This window comes from Cricetulus griseus, chromosome 4 (assembly GCF_003668045.3).
Source record: "Cricetulus griseus strain 17A/GY chromosome 4, alternate assembly CriGri-PICRH-1.0, whole genome shotgun sequence".
Classification (NCBI taxonomy): Eukaryota; Metazoa; Chordata; class Mammalia; order Rodentia; family Cricetidae; genus Cricetulus; species Cricetulus griseus.
The window spans coordinates 133,706,398-133,713,847 of NC_048597.1; positions in this window are offsets into that span (position 1 = coordinate 133,706,398).

Here is a 7,450-nt window from a genome sequence, read left to right on the forward strand (position 1 = left end):
CTGTAAGCTCATGGCGTTGCTAGGGAAGACTTCGCTGCTCTGTGCTGGACCTGCTAGGTTAGGTGTTTAACCAATTATCAGCCCTTGCCAACTACATAGATACTGGTAATATCTTCTGGCTTCCTGTATCCTGACTAGCCTTTTCCCGGGAAGCCCTGGGCTGAGTGCCCTGGAAGAGGCGGGGCCCCAGGCCACTCATCTCTGCTCAGATAAGTCCCTGCAAGGCCAATCCCCAGGTCCCAGGGAGGGGAAGGCGAGTTGCAAGGCAGTCGCAGCAGCAGCTGCTCCGGGCTGAAGGCCAACAGCATTCCTGCGGGACACGCGAGCGAGAAGCCAGTCATTGGCTCGCTCGCGCCCCCTTGTGGGCACATGTGGACTTGACCGTTTGTAAGTCTGTAGACCTCACCACACCACCAATGTCTTGCCAACATTGGAGAGGCTGAGGCTGGAGGACTACTGTGAGTTCCAGGCCAGTCGATCCACATAATGAGACCTTGTCCCAAATCAAAACACCAGAGAGTAGGTTGTAGGACTGTGGCTCGGTTGGTAGACAGCCTGCCTAGCAGGTCCTAGGGCCCACGCACAGCAGCAGCACACAAACGGAGCCCCGGAGGCACCAGCCTGTAATTCCAGCATTTGTTAGGTGAAGGCAGGGGATCCGGAGTCCAAGGCTGGCCTAAGCTACACAGTGAGTTCGAGGGCTACATGAGACTCCTTCAAAAACAAAGGCTGGTGAGGTAGGTGGCCAGGGGGCGAGAGTGCCTGCTGCCAAGCCTGAGGACCTGGGTTTGATCTCAGATCCCACATGCTGAAAGAAACAATTCCTGAAAGCTGTCCGTGACCCTCACATGAGTGTACACACACACACACACACACACACACACACACACACACACACACACACACACACACCTTTTTAAAGTATTTTAAAAGCCAGGCAATTTCATGCCAGCCCACAGCCCAGATTTCATAATGACCAAGGGAAGCCTATACCCTTCCTCCCCCAGGTCCCCTGCTGTACTGGCTGAGGGTTTCTATTTTGTTTTTTGTTTGTCAACTTGTTACAAGCTAGAGTCATCTGAGAAGAAGGAACAGCAACTGAGGATTGCCGCCATCGGATCCGCCTGTGGTCTAGCCTGTGGAACATTTTCTTGATTAAGGGTTGATGTTCGAGGGCAGTGCTACCCCCTAGGTTGGTGGTTCTGGCCTGCACAAGAAAGCAGGCTGAGCAAGCCATGGGAATCAAGCCATTAAGCACTGTTTCTCCATGTCTGTTTCAGTTCCTGCCCTGAGTTCCCATCATGATGGACTGTACGCCGTAACATTAAATAAACCCTTTCCTCCCAAAGTTGCTTTTGGTCTCGGTATTTATCACAGTGACAGTGAGTCCATAAATTCCCTCTTCAACCCAGGATCTGGAGCACAGCCCCGTCAGTAAGCATGCTGTGTGGCCCTGTGCACCATGTTCAACCTCTCTGTGCCTTGTTTCTTAGCTACACAATTTATAGCAAGTACTTCCTCCATTCTGGGACTCAGTTTTTCCTCATCTGCAAAATGGGTGGGTAATGATGTCCCCATTCATTAGGCAGAGCATGGCTTCAGGAGCATAAGGCAGCTGCTCACGCTGCATCCACAGTCAGGAAGAGGAGAGAGATGACGCCAGTGCTCACTTGTCTCCTGTTTCATTCATTTCTAGCTCATGGAATGAGGCTGCCCACACTCAGAGTGGGTCTTCCCACTTCAGTGAGCCCAATCTAGAGGCTCTCTTACAGTTGTGCCCAGAAGCCCACCTCCTAGATGATTCTGTCACAATGGGCTGGAGAGATTACTCAGAAGTTAAGAGCACTGACTGCTCTTCCAGAGGTCCTGAGGTCAATTCCCAGCAACCACAGGGTGGCTCACAACCAGCTATAATGACATCTGGTGCCCTCTTCTGGCAGCAGGAATACATGCAGGCAGAACACTATACATAATAAATAAATCTTTTTTATAAGATTTGTTGTTTTTTTTTTAAGAACTACGCAGATGACACACATTTGTAACCCCAGCATGGGGGAGCAAAGACAGGCTGCATGTGGCTGCCTGAGTTCTTGCCTAGTTGGATGGCTGGGCCCCAGGCTAGTGAGAGACCCTGCCTTAAAAAGTAAAGTGGAGACAAAAGGCAGGATGGTGCACACCTTTAATCCCAACACTCAGGAGACCAAGACAGGTGGATCTCTGTGAGTTTCAGGCCAGCCAGGAATACATGGTAAGGTCATGTAGATAGATAATAGATGATAGATAGATAGATAGATAGATAGATAGATAGATAGATAGATATAGATAGATAAAAGATAGATGATAAATAGATAAATAGATGATAGATAGATAGATAGATAGATAGATAGATAGATAGATAGATAGATAGATAACAATGTGGAGGCCTCAGAGAGATGACTCAGTGGGAAAAGGCATTTGCCACCAAGACTGATGACTGAGCTCCATCCCTGCCACCTGAGGGGTGGAAGGAGAGAACTGGTTTCTACGATTGTCCTCTGGCCTCCATATGCATAACAAACAAGTGTACATACACAGACACATACATACCCACACACATGCTCGATTAACATCCACACTGGGCACACAAAAGACAATCTCTATTATATTTTTCTGGACCTGCGGTGTGTGGGATGGAGGCTGGAGGAGAACCAAATTAAAGAAAAAGTGGCAGGGATGAAGCTCAGAGCTCCTGCTGCCCTGAGCCCCTTAGCTTCACCTTCAACACAGCGAAACTCTCAGTGAGGGGCAAAGGTCAAATCTCCTAGCCAAGTGTATTAGCTGGTTGTGTGTCAACTTGGCATAAGCTGTGGTCATCAAAGAGGAAGGAACCTCAGCTAAGGAAATGTCTGCATGAGATCCAGCTGTAAGGCATTTTCTCATTTAGTGATCAATGAGGGAGGGCCCAGACCATGGTGGGTGGGGCCATGCCTGAACTGGTGGTCCTGGATTCTATAAGAAAGCAGGCTGAGCAAGCCAGGGGAAATAAGCCAGTAAGCAGCACTCCTCTACGGGCTCTGCATCAGCTTCTGCCTCCAGGTTTCAGGCTTGCTTGAGTTCCTATCTTGACTTCCTTCACTGATGAACAGCAATGCTGAAGTGTAAGCCAAATAAACACTTTCTTCCCCAACTTGCTTTTTGGTCATGGCGTTTCATCACAGCAATAGAAACCCTAACTAAGACACCGAGGGTGAGTCCTTGAGAACCTGGGACTGTTAATGGACACCAATGTTCTAGAACCTACCAAATTATTTTGACCTGCTTCAAACAAGCAGTGCTCAAAATCCACATCGAAGGAGAGAATGGGCTCCAGCAAGTTGTTTCCTGACCTGTACATGTATAACGAGGGAGGGAGGGAGGAGAAAGAGAGAGAAAGAGAGAGAGAGAGCTGGGTGTGTTGGCCCTCGCCACCTGTAATCCCAGCACCTGGAAGCCTGGAGTAGGATCCTGAGCTCAATGCCAGCCTGCTAAAGTCCACCTGCCTTCTTAGGGTCTAACTTGCTGTGAAGATGCAATTTGACAGAGAGCTGTTGAGCCCCAGACCCCAAAAGTTGCAGTTTGTTAGTTCATCTGTGTTGTCTCTGTAGTATATACAGGTGTGCACAAAGTGTGTGTGCAAGTGTGCACATATGTGGAGACTTGAGATCAGAAGTTCCTCTATTGAACTCTGCTTTGCTTTTCAAACCACGTTTATACACTTATTTATTTAGCATGCATTCCTGGTGGAATTCAGAGGACAGTTTGTGGGAGCTGGTTCTCTCCTTCCACCCTGTGGGTTCCAGGGATAGAAGTAAGGCTGTCAGTCTCGACACCTGTGAGCCATCTGCTGGACCACAGACACCCGGAGATGAGAGGAGGACTTTCAAGAGTCAGTTTTCTCCTTTCACCTGTGAGTCTTCAATCTTGCTGACAGGTGGCTTTACCTATGAACCAGCTTGTTGCTCTATGCCCAGCTATTTTACATGTATGCTGGGGATTTGAACCTGGGTCCTCTTGCGTTTACAGCAAGCACTCTTACCCATGAAGACCCCTTTCCAGCTCCCTGTAAATATGTGCTTTTTAAATTTGTTGTGCTTTTCTTCTGTTTTTGAGACAGGGTCTCACTCATTAGACCAAGCTGGGCTTGAATTCACAGAGATCCACCTGCCTCTGCCTCCTGAGTGCTGGGATTAAAGGCACACACAGCCTTGCTTGTCTATTTCCATGCAGGGACTTATGCGGCCTAGGCTGGTCTTCTGCCTCCAGCTCCCAGAGTGCTAAGATTATAGACCTGTGTTGCCATACCCAGCTTACTGTAAGCTGTAAGATTTAAGGAGAAGAAAATGCATATTGGGCTTTCAAGTTCTCAAGAAATGGTTACACTCACAGAAGTGATTTTATTTGTCATATTCATGGCCATGTTCCTGGTGTGCTAAGCAGAGCCAGATCCAAGAGAAAATTCTTCTGGACATCAGATGCCACACAAGAGGCAAGCAAGGTTGTTCAAGCTCAGACTAGGCTGTTGCTCAGTTGGTAGTGACGACCCACCATGCCGGGAGCCCTGAGTTCTGCCCCCAGCACCACGTAAACCCTTTGTAGTGGGCACACCTGTAATCCCAGCACTCAAGGAGCAGAGGCAAGAGGATCAGGGAGTTTAGGGTCATCCTTGGCTAAATGGTGATTTCAAGTGTAGCCTAAGCTACATGTATAGACTATCTCAAAACTAAAATAATAATAACTTGTCCAAGCTGGCAGACAAAATCTCAGACAGATTTCTCTGCAACTCCAGCTGTGTCCAAACCAGATCATCATTCTCCTTAACACACACACCAGCCAGCCAGACTTTCTGGGGGACAGAGCAAGGTTTCTTCCAGGAATGTGCTTTCCTCCCTGCCTTTAATAAGCCTCATTCACTTTCTGGGAAAGGAGGCTGACATAGCTCAGGAACAATGATTTACCAAGAGCAACCGCTGCCTGCGAGGAGAAGCCTAGTGAACGCTTGCTGGGCGCAGAAATCGACGGCCAGCTCAGCAAGGGCGTGCATTGCGTGTGCGCGTGCATGTGCGCTTGCCCTGCTTTCCATCTCATGCTTAGTTTGGTTTTTCGAGACAGGCTTTCTCTGTGTAGCTCTGGCTGTCCTGGAACTCGCTCTGGAGACCAGGCTGGCCTCGAACTCAGAAATCCTCTGCCTCTGCCTCTGCCTCTGCCTCTGCCTCTGCCTCTGCCTCTGCCTCTGCCTCTGCCTCTGCCTCTGCCTCTGCCTCTGCCTCTGCTGAGATTAAAGGTGTGCGCTGCCACCTGGCTCCCCTGTCTTTGAGACAGGGTCTCTCACTGAACCTGGAACTTGCTGGTGTGTTTATACTAACTAGCCAATGGTGAACCCTGGGGACCCACTGTCTCTGTCCCCAGCACTGGGACTTCAAGCACATACCACCATGCCTGGCTTTTACATGGTGGTGGGGGCGGGGGAGGGGGGCGGGGGCGGGGGCTAACTCAGATCTTCACATTGTTGCAACAAGCACTTTAGTGACAAGCCATCTCCTTGCCCCTTCCATTGTTTTGGGGGGCAGCTCTCAGTCCCCTCGTGCCTCTGGACTTTTTTGCACCTGTTATCCTTGCCGCCTGGAGCCTTCTGCGTTCCCTTCAGACTGAGGGTTTCCCTCTTCTATTCAATTCCTTTTTTAAAAAACGTAGTTTCGGGGTTGGAGAGATGACTCAGAGGTTAAGAGCACTGACTGCTCTTCCAGAGATCCTTTCAATTCCCAGCAACCACATGGTGGCTTGCAACCATCCATTATGAGATCTGGTGCTCTCTTCTGATGTGCAGATATACATGGAAGCAGATTGTTGTATACATAATAAATAAATAAAATCTTTTTAAGAAAGAAAGAAAGAGAGAAAGAAAGAAAAGAAAGAAAGGAAAGAAAGAAAGAAAGAAAGAAAGAAAGAAAGAAAGAAAGAAAGAAAGAAAGGTAGTTTCATGTAGCCCAGGCTGTCCTGGAGCTCCAGATTTAGTGGAGGATGATTTTGAACTTGTTATCATTTTATTTTTTGTTTTGATGACCTTGACTCCTAAAAATCCACCTGCCTCTGACTTCCAGGCTGAGGACAGGTGGTGCTGAGTATGAAATCAGGCCTCTGTATGCATAAGCCAGCACTCTACCTATTGAGCCCAGTCTCCAGCCCACAAGATTTTTTAATCCTTTATTACATCAGTTGTGTGTGCCCCCAGAGTGCTCATATGGAGATCAGAGGACAGCTTTCAGAAGTCAGTTCTCTCTTTACATCACGTGGAGCCTAGGGATGGAATTTGGGGCCCGGGGCTTGGTGGCATCTCACCACCCATGGGAAGGTTTGATCCATGTTTATAAGGAAGGAGCTCCTGGACCCAGCAGGATGAGTGCCAAAAGGTCTCTCAAGCCTGGAACCAGGAACCTGGATAAAATGCTTAGTGTGTCCTGTGGGAGCAGCTATCACAGAAACACAATAGCCATCCAGGCCTGGGGGTGGGGGGAATGTGCCACTTGTCACTAGCAGACAATCCCAAGATAGCCCTGAGGTCACTGCCCTGGTACCACATGGCTCTCTGCCAACAGAGGAGATAAACGATAAACCATCTATGGATCTCCTCATGTCACTCTGACCCTTTAGACTGGGTCTTATCTCAAAGCTACTGTTCCTAGCACCCCTGGAAGGTCTGGTAAGACTGAGAGGCATCCCCTCAGTCCCTTCTATTGGATTTATAGTTATCCCCCTCTTGAGTTGTTTAGAAATTAACTCTGCCAAGATGAGTCAATGCCAGCAGTCTGGGGCTGTGTCTTGGATGCACCATGAATCATCCCTGGATCCTGGGCTTCTTCCTGGTCCTTAAGGGCAGCCTCTTGGACCACACTGAACCACTGTGTGTACCAGGCAGCTCTCCCTGGCTTGACTCTCCCAGCACTGACTTCCTCTCATGGTGCTTCTGTCCCCTGACAGGTAGGTTACCGCCCGGGGGCCCCCAAGTCATGAAAGTCAGCAGGTCTGAGAACCCACTCAGACTTCAGGAGACACCTCCTGAGGTAACCATCATGGTGCGGGACTCTCCCATGAGGAAGACAGTTGTCCAGGAGCCTGCTCACTGCTGGTGGAAAATGGCTTCATGGTTCAAATGCCTGGTCTGATGGCTCTTCCCGGCTGTCAACTTGCGTACATCCAGAATTAACTAAAACCCAAGTGGCTGGGCACACCTGTGAGGGATTTTTTTCTTTCTTTTTAATTTATTTCTTTTTTCTGAGACAGGGTTTCTCTGTGTTGCAGTTCTGACTGTCATGGAACTCACTTTGTAAACCAGACTGGCCTCAAACTCAAAGATCCACTGGTCTCTGCCTCCTAAGTGCTAGGATTAAAGGTACATGTCACCACCACCCAACAGGGATTTTTTTTTTCTTAACAA